Source organism: Mustela lutreola, chromosome 3 (assembly GCF_030435805.1).
Source record: "Mustela lutreola isolate mMusLut2 chromosome 3, mMusLut2.pri, whole genome shotgun sequence".
NCBI classification, from domain to species: domain Eukaryota; kingdom Metazoa; phylum Chordata; class Mammalia; order Carnivora; family Mustelidae; genus Mustela; species Mustela lutreola.
In genome coordinates this window covers 172,003,507-172,018,509 of record NC_081292.1, presented here as the reverse complement: position 1 = coordinate 172,018,509, position 15,003 = coordinate 172,003,507, and positions in this window count along the sequence as shown.

Here is a 15,003-nt window from a genome sequence, read left to right as displayed (position 1 = left end):
CCAGGAGCACCGTGACGGAGTCCCCACGGAGCCCTCACAACAACCCATTTACAAAAGAGAAAACGGAGTCTCAGAGAGGTGAATTGCGACTGGTCTGGGTCTCACACCCTGCTCCCCCCCCCCCGCCGCTCCGTCTCTCTGCCCCGGAGCTCCAGCGTGCCGACTTAAAGCCTAACTCCTTATTCTGGTGTCTCTCCAGCCCCCCATCTCCTCCTGCCCCCCATTTCAGACTTACCTCAAAGTTCCCTTGCCCCAAATGGTCTCATCCCCCTCCTTGGCTTCAAATGAGGTCTCCTTTCCCTCCCCAGGCGGGGGAGCAAGTCCCAGGACATCACTGGCCACTCCTTCTCCCTACCGCTATGGGGCAGATCATCCTCCACTCCCAGGACTGCGGCAGAAGCTCCATTCTCCCTCCGTTCTGTCCTCTCACAGCCCAGTCTTCTTCCTGAACCCCACGCAAGGTTCTTCCTTGGCTGGAAAACCTTCCCAGGGACTCCCCACTTCCTTCTGGAAAAGAGTGTTGGACCTCCATGCCCCACTTGCTTTTGTGGTCCCCCCTCACTATATTCCTCACCCCCAAATACCCTCTCTCTCATCCATTCAAATGCTCCTCCAGCCCTCCCACCCCACCCACCACAGGGGTGGGGTGTAGGGAACAGTCTGCTGGCATCCCAGTCTCCTCCTGCTCTCCCAAGCTGTACACAAGTAAACCCAAAAGGGGAGCCCTTCCCTGCTCTGCCTTCTTCAACCGGCTCCTTAGTTGGAAGTTATGTCACCAGGAACTTTCTAGGGAGCCCAGACTCATGGATCTTAGAGGCCAAAATGGCTCCTGGGCCTCTTCCCAGAGTCTGATTCATTTACTCTGGGCAAGGTCCAGCAACCCTCATTTTTGACACATAGGGAGGAAGCCCCACGCCCCAGAATCAGACTTGGAGAAGCACCGGGAGGGGTTAAATACAAAGTCCCAGGCCCTGGGAAGGCTGCTGGCCTGCAGTGGGAATGGGAAGAGATCAGCCCCTCCATGCCTTGGTTCTCCTTCCCATAGCATGCGTGACCATCGGTGCTTTGAGACATCAGTGCAAAGACTTAGCACCGGGTTGGCCCGCAACCAGCACTCAAAAAAATATATGTGATGACCACTGGAGGTGAGACTTTCTTCTCCCCAAATTTCTCCAGCCCTTACTCTCCATCCATGAGTCATGGTCTGGCCTTGGGGACTGGGAGTCATCCCCTCTCAGAGCCTCCACCAGGCCTGCCTTCCCAGGAACTCCAGATGTAAACACAGGCCCAGGCACAGAGGAAGATTGCGGGCAGTGCAGGGAAGATGGTCCCATGACCTTGGGGAAAAGAATTCTGGGCTTTCCTTGAAATTTAACTACTCAACTCCAGATGAGTGACGCCACCCAGAAACTTCAAGGTCTGGGCTGCTCTCAGAGCATGTAACAGAGGCACAACGGGGCAGGTAAGCAGCATCGCTGGGAGACAGCCCACCATGGGGTCACAGGCAGTTTTGAGCATATGATGAGCATTGCTGACACCTGCCCCCAGCCCTGCATCACACTCACACACACGCACTCACATGCACTGCTCCACACTCACTCTGAGCATCCTGAAACTCAGGGTGGACACCCCCGGAGGTGCTCAGAGCCCAGGAAGGAAAGGGGAAAGACCCATTCCTGCCTTCAAGAGGCAGAACGGCTCTTGCCAATGAGGAATTCTGACAGCGGGATGCCTTGTTCACAGCATGAAGAACAGTCAAAGACCATAGCAGGCTAAAGAAAAGGGTAGCCGCCCAAAAGGCGAGGCACAGTGACCATCATGGCTGTGGCCACCCCTGGCACTGTACAGAAAGCCCCAGCCTCAAGCCTGAGTTTAAGACTGCCACGCAGCGCGTCTCATCAGACCCTGAGGACATGGGCTACCTACCCTGCTCTATCCTTAGGTAGCTTCCCCAAGGCCATGTTCCCCTGGGATATGTGCAGGGCTGAGGCCTGGAGTAAACGCATCCTAGGTTTTCGGGGTATCTACTGAGGTCTCTTGACCTTGGCTAGGATGTTCAAGGCCCACCTCTGCACAACAGCAAATCTGCCAAGGGAGTGACTCGGGGCCCAAGGAAGCCATTTGGGAGAGCTCTTGGGTCCCCGAGTCTGTGCAGGGCTAACAGGGCCTGAAGTATATGATTAGCCCCATGGCTCTTCCTCACCCTCCTGGGGCACCTGTTGAGAGCCACAGAAGGGCAGCAGCCCCAAGCCAGGTCTTCCCCAGCACTCCCTGAATGGCTTCGGGAACATTCACTGTTCACCGGGAGTTCCTACCCTCACCCCTCCCCTTGCTCTACTGCCTGCAGAGACCAGAAGAAGAGGATGAAGAGGAACCTGGGGACTCGGAGGCACTGGATGGGAGGGAGGGGCCACTCTGTAGCCTGGATAATGGAGACATTCCAGGACCCACCAGTTATCAGGCTCTGCAACCATGGAGGGGTGGGTACAGCAAACCCCTGGAGGGGAGCCAGTTGCCACGCTTTCCTAGGAACTTCCCTAGGTCCGACACCTCCTGCCTGGCTCTGCTTGGCTGAACCCAGGCCAGGCCACAACCAGGAGAAAGAAGAAAGGTCTGAGCCCCTTTGGAGTTTGGGGGGGGGGGGGAGTGTCCCCAGTGCAGGGACTGGAAGTGTACCCCACCCAGTAAACCATGCTGCTTGTGCAGCCATCCCCGCTCCCCACACCCCCAGGCCTGGGTCTGCTCACAGACACCAGCACGCCCAGGGAGAGAGACGGCAAAGGAAGGGTGAGGCCTGGCTGAGAATCCTTGCTGGTACTCCACAAGCTGGTTGTTTGACCTTGGACCTGTCACTTTGAACTGTAGACCCCAGGTTCCTGATCTGTACAACAGCAAGGACAGCACCTGTCCCTCAGGGTGCTGTGAGGATTAAGTGAGGTAATGTGGATTAAATCATGTAGGCTTGACACACTGAAGAAATGGTAACCATAACTATGCTCAGAATTCTCTGGAAGATACTAAAAAGCTGCCAGGAGTCCGGGCTGGGGTGGAAGTTGAAGAACAGAAGAGCTTGCTCCGCAGGCCTTGGAAGGGCTGGGTCCCCCAACAACCTGGGGCAGGAGAGCTACACCCCAGTGAGAAGAAAGAAAACGCAAATTTGTGGGGAGCCTGGCCACAGTACAGGAAACACAGACCCTATGGCCAGACCTTGGAGACCAGCGGCTCAGGAGACCTCCACTGATCTTCACCTCTGCCCCTCCTGCCCACAGAGAGGGCCTCTTGGGGCTCATTGTCTGGCCCCGTGCTGTCTGAGACCCATGCAGCCTGGCTCTGCACAACCCAGTCTTTCGGGCCAGATCCAGCTGCAAAGTCAGCCGCCTCCTCCCCTAGTGGCTTGCTGGTGCCCCAGGCCCCAAACTCGCCCTGTGGCCAAAGGGAGGACAGGCTCAGGTCACACATTGAGAGGGACGGAAAAGGCCTGCATCTCTCTTGTCCGGATCCTTCTTGCCGCCCCGGGGTGGGGCTGGATATTACCGGTGATCCTGGGACCTATTCGTCCGCACAGGCTTCCTGGTTAGCAAACCACATCCAGAGGCATCGTGGAAGATCTTTTTGGGATCTTCCCTTTTATGAATACTCGCGGTTAACTCAGAACCCAAGCCCCCATGCTCCTGCCTGTGACAGATGTCAGAGAGCTTGGGGACACGTCGGTCCACAGTGCTTTGGTTGTGTCTACCTTAGTGTTTTTGTTTTTCCTCCAAGTTTTTTTTATATCAGCGTAATCTGAGAGTCAGTTGTAGACAAAGTGCCCCTTTACCACAAAATACTTCAGTTCTGGCTCAGTTTCAGCATTCCATGAATATGATTAATTTCACCTCAGGGTGAAGGGGCAGGGGTGTACCGAGGGCTGGGTGCAGAGGGAACAGCCAGCCTGGAAGGGGTAACATCCTCTCCTTTAGCATATCTGATAATAGAAAACAGACAACATTTGGTTGGTCTGATGACCGTTTTACATTTTTGTCAAGGTTATTGCCATTCCCAAGGCAGACTGCTTCCACCGCCGCCGACAGATACAAAAGCAGCAAATATTCAAAGTCTGGTAAACAGAGGCTCGGGATTCCCAAGGAAATAACATCAAATTGGAGATAATAAATGACAAAACCTGCAGGTAGTGGAAAAATGACATGGAATGAGTCTTTCTAAGGTTCTCACGAGGTGGTGGAAAATGCTGTGCCTATCAAATCGCAACCGTTACACATGGGGAAAGGGACAGAAGAGGGGGACGCTGAGAACACGTGCTGGAGGGCTGGGCATCTGTGTGGGCGCAGCGGGCCCAAAGTCGAAAGAAGGCAGGAGTCTGGGTCCTTGAAGGCTGAGAGTCCAGAGATGCTGTTACCGTCGAAATTCTTGTTGCAAGCAACTATTGGTTCATGTGCCAGATAAGGATGTAGGTTTGCAAATATCAAAACTGGCTCTGGCTAATTTAGGCAGAATTTCCTGAAGACTGTCAGATAGCTGGAGAACTGGGGAGGCTACTTGGCTGGACCCACTACCCCAGACATGCAGCCAAGAGGCCTGGCGGTGCATTCCTGCACCTGCTGGATGGGGGCCCCAGGCTGGGACCACATCCCCACTTCTCTACAGCACTTGCCTGGACTCCCTGCCCTGAGTGAGGGAGACCCAGGTGGCCAGGAAGTTGGATCCCACCCTGATGTTCTCAACGCTCCGGACAGGTCAGCCTTGAGGCCTTCTGGAATGGAGAAAGGCAGATTCCCACTTGGAGGCTCATTGGCAGCCCCTGGAAGACAGCCCAAGCAGCCGGGACAAAGCACTGTGTGTCCCTGTCACTCAGGGGTTCAAGGCCTCTTTGAATGCAACAGCACCAGAGAACAGCGCCAGCTGCTCATATGAGAGCAGTAGGGCGTGGCTTTGGGGTTTGGGGTGGGGGACCTGTCCCAACAAGCTCACCAGGTTGACAAAACTTGTTTTGAAAAAGGAAATCATGAATCTGCAGGGAAGACAGGAGATTCCAGATTTTAAAATCCAGAGACCGCTCTCACTGGTACTTGGGGGAACCACATCCAGGAACTGGAAGTTTATACCTTCCCCGATCTATTTGCACTCAAAAAACAGCAGACTCGGACCACCTGGGTGGCTCAGTGGGTTAAGCCTCTGCCTTCGGCTCAGGTCATGATCTCAGGGTCCTGGGATGGAGTCCCACATCAGGCTCTCAGCTCAGTGGGAAGCCTGCTTCCTCCCACCCCCTTCTCTCTGCCTACTTGTGATCTCTGTGTCAAATAAATAAAATCTTAAAAAACAAAACAAAAGGGGCGCCTGGGGCTCAGTGGGTTAAGCCTCTGCCTTCGGCTCAGATTGTGATCTCAGGGTCCTGGGATCGAGTCCCACATCGGGCTCTCTGCTCAGCAGGGGGCCTGCTTCCCTTCCTCTCTCTCTGCCTGCCTCTCTGCCTACTTGTGATCTCTCTCTGTCAAATAAATAAATAAAATCTTAAAAAAAAAAAAAAACCCAGCAGACTTATAAACAGGCCTGTTCTCAGGTAGAAAATGTCAGTTACTCAGCTAGCTGCCTTAAAAACCAGGTAGCAAAAAAAAAAACCAGGTAGCAACGAGTCCGAGATGTTAAGTGACTTGTCCAAGGTCACTCAGAGGTAATGAGGTCTGGGGCTGAGGTTTAAAACAAAGTTTATCTGAATAAAACACGTCCACCTTTACAGTTCTGACCCTAGGGGTCCCCCATTTCCAAAGATAATCAAATTTCAAAAGCCTTCAGGGGCGCCTGGGTGGCTCAGTGGATTGAGCCACTGCCTTCGGCTCGGGTCATGATCTCGGGGTCCTGGGATCGAGCTCCACATCGGGCTCTCTGCTGGGCAGGAGCCTGCTTCCCTCTCTCTCTCTGCCTGCCTCTCAGCCTACTTGTGATCTCTCTCTCTCTCTGTCAAATAAATAAATAAATAAATAAAAATCTTAAAAAAAAAAAAAAAAAAGCCTTCAAAGACTGGATTTTTACGGACACGTCTCACCTCATTCCCCTTCTCAAGTCCATGTGGCCTTGAGTTTTCTCCTGGAACTGCCCCTGCCTCGCTGCTGTTCCGAATGGCCCTGAATTACTTCTGGGAGGCAGCTTCCATGCGTGGGTCTGCTCCCTCCCCGCTCCCAGCCCTTGGGCAGCTACTGAGTGCCTTTTCCTGGAAACAATGTGGGTTCCCAGTTGGCTCTGGAACTTTTGGGGAAAAAAACTCAAGAGTTTCCTACTTAGGGCTTAGTGGATTCCAAGGGGTCAGAATCTGTGGTTGCAGCTCTGAGGCTATGAGTTTCCAAGGATGGAGTTTTATTATCTCCATTCTTAAACTCTTAGACTCTCTATGCCTCAAGTTTCCTCATCTGCAAAATGGAGATCTAACCAATCTACTCACAAAGTCATGAGAGGGTTAAATGAAATAAGGGACACACAGTGCCCAGAAAGCACTTTGCAGGCCCTCGATGACTATTTTTCAAATAAAAGAAAGTAAGAGCATGTTTCAAAAGCTTGGTATGTTTTCTGAGCAAAAATGAAACTTTTGGGGGCGCCTGGGTAGCTCAGTGGGTTAAAGCCTCTGCCTTTGGCTCAGGTCATGATCCTGGGGTCATGGGATAGAACCCCACATCGGGCTCTCTGCTCAGCAGAGAACCTGCCTCCCCCTCTCTCCCTGCCTGCCTCTCTGCCTACTCGTGATCTCTGTCTGTCAAATAAATAAAACTAAATAAATATTTTTTAAAATAAATAAATAAATAAATAAATAAAAATAAAATCTTTTTAAAAAATGAAACTTTAAAAAAAACATTTATTTATTTATTTGAGAGGAAGCACACACAGGCATGGGAGCAGAGGAGAGGCAGAGGGAGAGGGAGAAAGAGAATCTCAAACAGACTCCCCATGGAGCGAGGAGCCCAATGCAGGGCTCGATCCTATGACCATGAAACCATGACCTGAGCCAAAACCAGGAGTTAGCTGTTCAACAGACTGAGCCCCCCAAAATGAGCTGATTTGTGATATTTTACTTCCAAGGCAGCAAGAGACCGTAATATAGAGGTCTCTCTGTCCCCCGGGAGGAGGGGCATCGAGAGAGAAACTGAGGGCCAGAGGAGTCAGGGAAGGGAGACAGGCCCCATCCCGGTGTGGGTGAGGGGCCAGGCCTTGTCCTCAGTCAGGCAAGCCTCCTGCCTTCTGTCCCTCTTGTTCCCACGAAGTTCTCAAGTGTGTTTGTGTGGAGGCACTGTAAACAAAGACGGAATGAGCCGGCCGCTACAAGCAGACCTTTATTAGGACAGAACCAGTTCGGTCAGCCTGAGCCCCTGTCCCAAGAAAGGGACCCAGGAGGACTCCAGCCCCCACCTGGCTCCAGGCCAGCTCTTTCCCTGAGTGGAGGTCGCTCGGCGGTGCAGGAGGGCAGCCGCAGCAAGAACGAGGATCGGGGTGAGTGGCCAAGTGCCCTCCCTCCTCTGCCCTCAGCTTGCTCATCAGCAGAATGGGAACACATACTGCCCCCGTGGAGCTGATGACAGGGGAACAGGCTGAGGTTATCCAGGGGCCCCCTGTAGGCAGCCTGCGACCTACAGGCTGGGGAGCGGGCCAGGATTTGCCGGAGGGGCGGCTGTGTCTCTTCCTGAGTCTGATTCAGAAGTTAAGGGTGGTTATCTCTGGTGGGTTAAGATTAGGGTGGGAGAAGGGGAAGCCATTCTTTTTATTTCCAGTTTAAAATGTTTTTCAACCATCAACATTTGTTCCTTCTATTATAATATATATGTAGTCGTTTTGTTTTGGCTTTCTTCCACATAAACGCAGCTCCTTGTTTTTTCCTGGCGTCTTGTCTCTGGCCTGGCCCTTTCTTCAGACCATCATTAGGATCAGGCCCAGTGTGGTGAGAGCCTCCTTCCAGGTAGGCTCGGGAAAACTTGGACACAGATGCGTTCACCGTTCCCTCCTGCCCATCACACCCCCCTGGGTACCTGAGGCCCGTTCATATCGCTGCCATTTTGTCACCCCACCTGTCCCACCCTCCATAGCATGACCCTTCTGCCGGGCCCAGTGTGAGGAGCGAGGGGCCACACACATTCTGCCCAGCTTCTCACTCCTCACTCCTCACTGCCAGGCTTCAGCCCCACGGTGCTTTCTCCTGGTGCTGGCGCAGGGGCCTGGGCCCAGCGTGGACACACGGGCCAGGCCCAATCCCACCCCTGACGTGGTCCCCACGTGAAAGGAGGACTGCTCTCCCTGCCAGTGTGGATCTGCGGGTGCTTCCAGGCTTCAGTTTCCCCTGCAAAGCCCTGTTCCTGAATGACCTCAGATAACAGATGACAGCACAGCCCTGGCTGAGTCCCCTCTGCCCCACTGCCTGTTGGGGCTGCGACCATCATTTCTGTCATCCGTCAAGCCGGGGTAACCATCCTTAGCCAGTTGCTGAGAGGATTAAATGAGATAATACGTATAGACTCCTGTGTTTATCCATTTATTTATTTGAGAGAGAAAGAGAGAGAGAGCAGGAAAAGAGGGGGCAGAGGGAGAGGGACAGCAGCCTCCATGCTGAGCATGGGGGCCGCAGGCCTCATTCCCAGGACCCCAAGATCACGACCTGAGCCAAAACCCATTGAGTTGGTCGCTCAACCGACTGAGACACCTGGGTTCCCCCATGTGTGACATTTTTAATGACAAACCACATCCCAGAAAAAATTTTGCAAGAATAATAAAAAGAACTTTTTGGTCCGGAGCCATTTGCCAGTGGGCGGCTGACCTGAGGCTCAGGGTCCCCTGAACCTGTTCATGTGCATTTCCTGCACATGGAGACCTCTGTCTCCTCTGTCACCACAACACGGCCAGCCCCATTAGGAACGGGGGCATTACTGCCTGCTAATCCTCAGTCCAGAAAGGTTCTGCAACTTCCACTTGACTTTTATGAGCTTGACTTTTCTTTTCTTTTTTTTTTCTTTTTTTTTTTAGGATTACAGGCCAATTATTTTGTAGGATTCTCTCAATTAGGATTTACTAATGTTTCTTTTCATTTTTTTTTAAAGATTTTATTTATTCATTTGAAAGAGAGAGAGCACGTTCTTGCAGGGGGAGGAGCAGAGGCGGAGTGAGGAGGGACAAGCAGATTCCCTGCTGAGTGCAGAGCCCACCAGGGCTCAGTCTCAGGACCCCGAGATCATGATCTGAGCCAAAAATCAAGAGTCAGATGCTTAACCGACTGTGCCACCCAGGTGCTCCTATCTAATGTTTCTTTCTGATAGATTCAGGTTACACATTTTTGCAGGAATACCATAGAAAGGGCGATGTGTTCTCTTCACTGTGTCCTTGGGGGCAGCACAATATTTCCATTTGTCCCATTACTGAAGGTGGCAACTTTATTCTCTTGATAAAGGTGGTACTTGTCAGGTTCCTCCTCTGAAAAGTTATTATCTTTCCTTCAATTTCCCCCAAATTTTTAATAAATATATAAATATTTAATTTTAATAAATAATTATTTGTTAATATTATTTATTTATTTATTTATTTATAAATAAATTTGATTAATAATTTAACAAATATATAAATATATAAATAAAATCTTCAAAAATAAAATAAAATCTTTAAAGGAAAGAAAGAAATAGGAAAAGAAGAAATACTATGATAAAAATTCAATAGCTATTACAAATAAAGAAAAGTGTGGGAAAGGAAGAGATAAACAAAAGGAACCAGAAAAGTCTGTAAACCTTACAACTGAAAATCCTCAGAAGAAAGAAAATCAGCAGTGGGAGCTTAAAAAAAAAATGCCAGTCCTAACGAAACTGCAGAGTTCATGATCTCAGGGTGGGGAATGGAGGCTTGCATCGGGTTCCGGGCTTGGTGTGGAGTCCGCTTGAGATTCTCTGCCCCTCTCCCCACTCATGCACGCGCATGCGCGCGCACTCACACACACACACACACACACACACACACACACACACACACTACATCTTCTTTATCCACTCATCTGTTGATAAACAACTGGGCTCTTTTCATAGTTTGGCTATTGTGGACATCACTGCTATAAGCACTGGGGACACATGCCCCTTCAGATCACTACATTTCTTTCTTTGGGGTAAATACCCAGTTTTGTAAGTGCTGGGTCATAGCGTAGCTCTATTTTTAACTGTTTGAGGAACCTCCATACTGTTTTTCAGAGTGGCTGCACCAGCTTGCATTCCCACCAGCATTGAAAGAGGGTTCCCTTTCTCTGCATCCTCCCCAACATATATCATTTCCTGGTTTGCTCATTTTAGCTAATCTGACTGGTGTGAGGTGGTATCTCAGTGTGGTTTTGATTTGTGTTTCCCTGATGCTGAAGTGCTGTGGAGCACTTTTTCATGTGTCTGTTGACTTTTTGGATGTCTTTGCAGAAATGTCTGTTCACATCTAACACCCATTTCTTTTCTTTTTTTTCTTTCTTTCTTTCTTTTTTTTTTTTTTTAATTATTTGTTTGACAGAGAGAGAGAGAGATATCACAAGTAGGCAGAGAGGCGGGCGGGGTGGTGGTGGGGAGCAGGCTCTCGGCTAAGCAGAGAGCCCGATACGATGCTGGACTTGATCCCAAGACCCTGCGATCTTGACCTGAGCCAAAGCCAGAGGCTTAACCCACTCAGCCACCAGGCACCCCCTGCCCACCTCTTGATTGGGTTATTTGTTCTTTGGGTGTGAGTTTGATAAGTTCCTTCCTGATCTTCGATACTAACCCTTTCTCTGATAAGACATTTACAAATACTTTCTCAACTCCTGTCCGTTTTGTCTTTTGGTTTTGTCAACTGTTTCCTTTGCTATGCAAAAACTTTTTATCTTGATGAAGTCCCAGTAGTTCGTTTCTGCCTTTGTTTCCCTTGACTTTGGAGATGTGTCTATCAAGAAGTTGCTGCAGCCGAGGTCAGAGAGGTTATAGCTTATGTTCTCCTCTAGGATTTTCGTGGATTCCTGCCTCCCATTTAGGTCTTTCATCCATTTTGAGTCTATTTTTGTGTGTGGTATAAGGAGATGGTCCACTTTCATTCTTCTGCATGTGGCTGTCTGAGTGTCCCAACACCATTTGTTGAAGAGACTGTCTTTTTTCCATTGGACATTCTCTCCTGTTTGAGACAGAGAATAGGTTATTGGTTGCCTCGACTGAGGTGGGGGGTGGGGGTAACTAAAGGGTACAGGATTTCCTTTTAAGATTATGAAAATCTTGGGCACCTAGGTGGCTCAGTGGGTTAAGCCGCTGCCTTCTGCTCGGGTCATGATCTCAGGGTTCTGGGATCGAGTCCCGCATTAGGCTCTCGGCTCAGCTGGGGGCTTGCTTCCGTCTGCCTCTCTGCCTACTCATGATCTCTGTGTGTCAAATAAGTAAAATACTAAAAAAAAAGATTATGAAAATCTCCTAAAACTTGACTATGATGATGGCTACACATATTTGTGAGTAAACCAAAAACTACTGAATTACTTACTTGTAATGCATGAATTGTGTACGTGAATTACATTTTAATAAAACTATTTAAAAAGTTGAGGATGAACGGATACCTGCCTGGCTCAGTCAGTAGAGTGTATGATTCTTGATCTCAGGGTCCTAAGTTCAAACCCCATGTTAGGTGTGAAGCCTACTTAAAAAAAAAAAACAACTGATAACGAACACACCACAGCTTCCTTCCCGCTGGTGAGACAGCTCTGAGGCATGTTCCACACAGTCTCTCAGAACATCCCCTGCGGAACTGAACCCATTTCCCACGGCTGTGACGTGCCCATTAATATGCACTACATTTTCTTTCCTTTCTTCTTGATCTCATTTCTCCATGATATGCTTTCTGGGATCATATCTCAAATAAACTACTTCACCTAGTTCTTGTCTCAAGGTTTGCTTTTGAAGGAACCCAAACTAAAGTCATCATGTTCTTTGGGTAAGAGGTCATAGGACCAATTCTGTACCCATGCATGGAGAACCCAATGGGAAGACTGGGCCCATTGGTGGACTATGCAGGACAAAGGCTTGAACCAAAGTCCAGAGCAGTCACAGAGGTGGTCTCCATCCTCCAGCATGCCTGGCATGAGCCTGATATGATTTGCACACACTCTAACACAACCACTTTTAGGCCTAGGACAGGCACCCCAGCCTGTGACTGCCCTTTACCCCACAGTCAGGCTGTGTGGGACATGTTCATTTCCCCTTTGGCTTCTTTTGCCTGTCTCTGTAGTGGGTGTCATCTGACCACACAAACCACTGAAACGAAGAACCAGGAGGCTATGAAGGGCCACACAGGACACAACGGGTCACATTCTGTAGGAAGGGCCTTCTCTTGAGTGGTGACCCAGAGGTATCTGATCAATGGGAGAAAAAAGATTGCACAGTTGAAACTTGAAATTAAAGAATGTGGGATGCCCCAGGGCAGCCCCCCAGGGCAAAGGGAGCAGCGTGGGAAGGGACCTCCCTGCACAACCATGCCCAGGTCCAGGCTGACTGTCAACCTGGAGAGTGGGTAGATTGGGGCTCCACCCAGCTTCTCACACCAGTCTCCAGGCCCGGACTGGGAAGTGGGAATGTGGAATTTGATTCTTCCTCCAGTTTAGGCCTCCTCAGCCTCAGTCGAATGCAATCATCTTTAAGCAAAAGACAGTTGTGGGTGTTAATGTGTCTGGCAGTCACGCACAGTGTTCCCCAAAGCAACAGAACAAAAGAGTTCTGATTGGCTCAAAGATTTCATGAATTGGTCCTAGAACAAGAGCTTTGATTTCATTTTTTAATATATTTTACTATAATGCATCAGATTGTCTAGGCTATAGTACCCATCTATTTATTCAAACATGAATCTAAATGATATTATGAAGGTATTCTGTACATGTGGTTAACATCTGCAAGGAGCTGACTTTATTCTCCACCATAATGAGGGTGGGCCTCATCCAATCAGTTGAAGGCAGTAGCAGCAAACATTGAGGCTTCCCTGAGAAGTTTGGCAGCATCAACTCCTACCTGAATTTTCAGTCAGTGAGCCTTTCCTGTAGATTACAGACTTGCCAGTCCTCATATTCATATAAGCTAATTCCTTAAAAAATAAAAAATAAAAAACTGGGGCACCTGGGTGGCTCAGATGGTTAACCATCTGCCTTCAGCTCAGGTTATGATCTCCAGTTCCTGGGATTGAGCCTTACATCGGGGTCCCAGCTCCCAGCTCAGCAAGGAGTCTGCTTCTCCCTCTCCCTCTGTCTCTCCCCCTGCTTATGCTCTCTGTGTCTCTCTCTCCAATGAATAAAATCTTTAAAAAAAGATGGGGTGCCTGGATGGCTCAGTCAGTTAAGTGTCTGACTCTTGATTTCAGCTCAGGTCATGATCTCAAGGTAGTGAGATTGAGCTCCACGTCAGGCTCCACGTTCAGCGTAGTCTGCTTGAGGTACTCTGCCTCTCCCTCACCCTCTGCCCCTCCCCCTGCTCTCTCAAATAAATAGATAAAATCTTTTTAAAATACATATACACATATACACACACACACACACACACACGTATTTTTACATATATATCCCCTAATTGGTTTTGTTTTTCTAGAGAGCCATGACTGATACATTTACCCTCAGAGGAAGGTAGGCTGAGTTGTGGGACATCAAAGACAAGGAGTCCACTTTTCAGGGGCATGAGTCTCTCCTTAGGGAAACAATGCCAAGGTTATAGTGTAGCAAGTGGGGGGGTTGGTTGAAACTTACCCATAAAGTGCATCCAGCTGTTGGTTTAACCAAATTGGCTGGAGAACTGAAAATAACTCCATAAAGTTATCCTAAGACAGTACTACAAATGCAAAATTATAGAAACCACTCAAAGGATTCCCAAAATCCAGGTCCCATAGCCAGTTCCCACATAACTCAGACTAGATCACACCACTCCCCTGATGAAAATCCTCCAAGGATCTTAGAATAAACCCATGCTTAGCTCAGCTTATAGCCCAGTCTTACCCACTTCTGCTCACCTTCTCCTTCCCTTTGTTTCAATAGACTACTCTCAGCCACCACAGGGCCTTTGTACATGCCATTTGCTTTCCTGCAACTCCTGTTTCCTGGCTCTTTGCTTGAAACCTTCTCATCCTTCAGGGTTCTGAGATGGCTTCCCTGACCACAAATTCTGACATGCCCTCTTCTACCTCCAAAACCATCTGCTACCTCCCCTGTTTGTGCCCTACATAGAACTTAGAGTTTGGAATGATCTTATTTATTTTCATGTTTATTGCCTGGGTCCTCCCTCTGGCCTGGAAGTTCCAGGAGAATGTGCCCATCTCATTCTCTTGTGTCTTCTCAATAAACTCATCCATGTTCAGGTCGGGGCTCCTCCCCACCTTGCCTCAGTGCACTGGGCTGACCCATCATGTGCCTTGGTGATCCACGGTAGAGCCTTGGCATCTAGCCATCCAGGAGTTTGGACCTGTGCCTGCAGGGTGGAGGACTTGTATACTTGCACAGGGTTACAGGGTTGAGCCTTAAAAGAAAGTCTTGTCACTGAACATGGTAGAATTGAACCAAGCCCTGAAGAGTGTTCCAAATAGAAAAACAATGAGGGGAAAGGCCGCAGGGCAGCATCTCTAGGGACCAATCCAAAGCCAGAGAACCAACCACTATGAGCCACGAGGAGAGTGGTGTGAGCTGAGGGAGGGCAGGGCCTGAGAGCAGACTGAGGTCCACAGGGGGATTTTCAGTAGGGAAGTGATAGGGTCTGGTCCACATACAGAAAATCCAGGATCATTTCTGGGCTGAGGGAATGGCGAGTAGGGGTGAGAAGGAGACATTTCTTTTTCTTATACTACGGTATCAGCTGGACTGACAGATTTTTTTTTTTCACTAGGTACATGTATAGCCTTAAAATTTAAGCAGACCATCACTCTGGCTGCTAGGGGAAGCCGGGACTAGAAGACGTAGAGGGGATTTTGGTGGCAGCCTGTGATGGTAACCACAAGCTGTCCACCTGATACCCCATCTCTTCTCCCCTTCTTTCC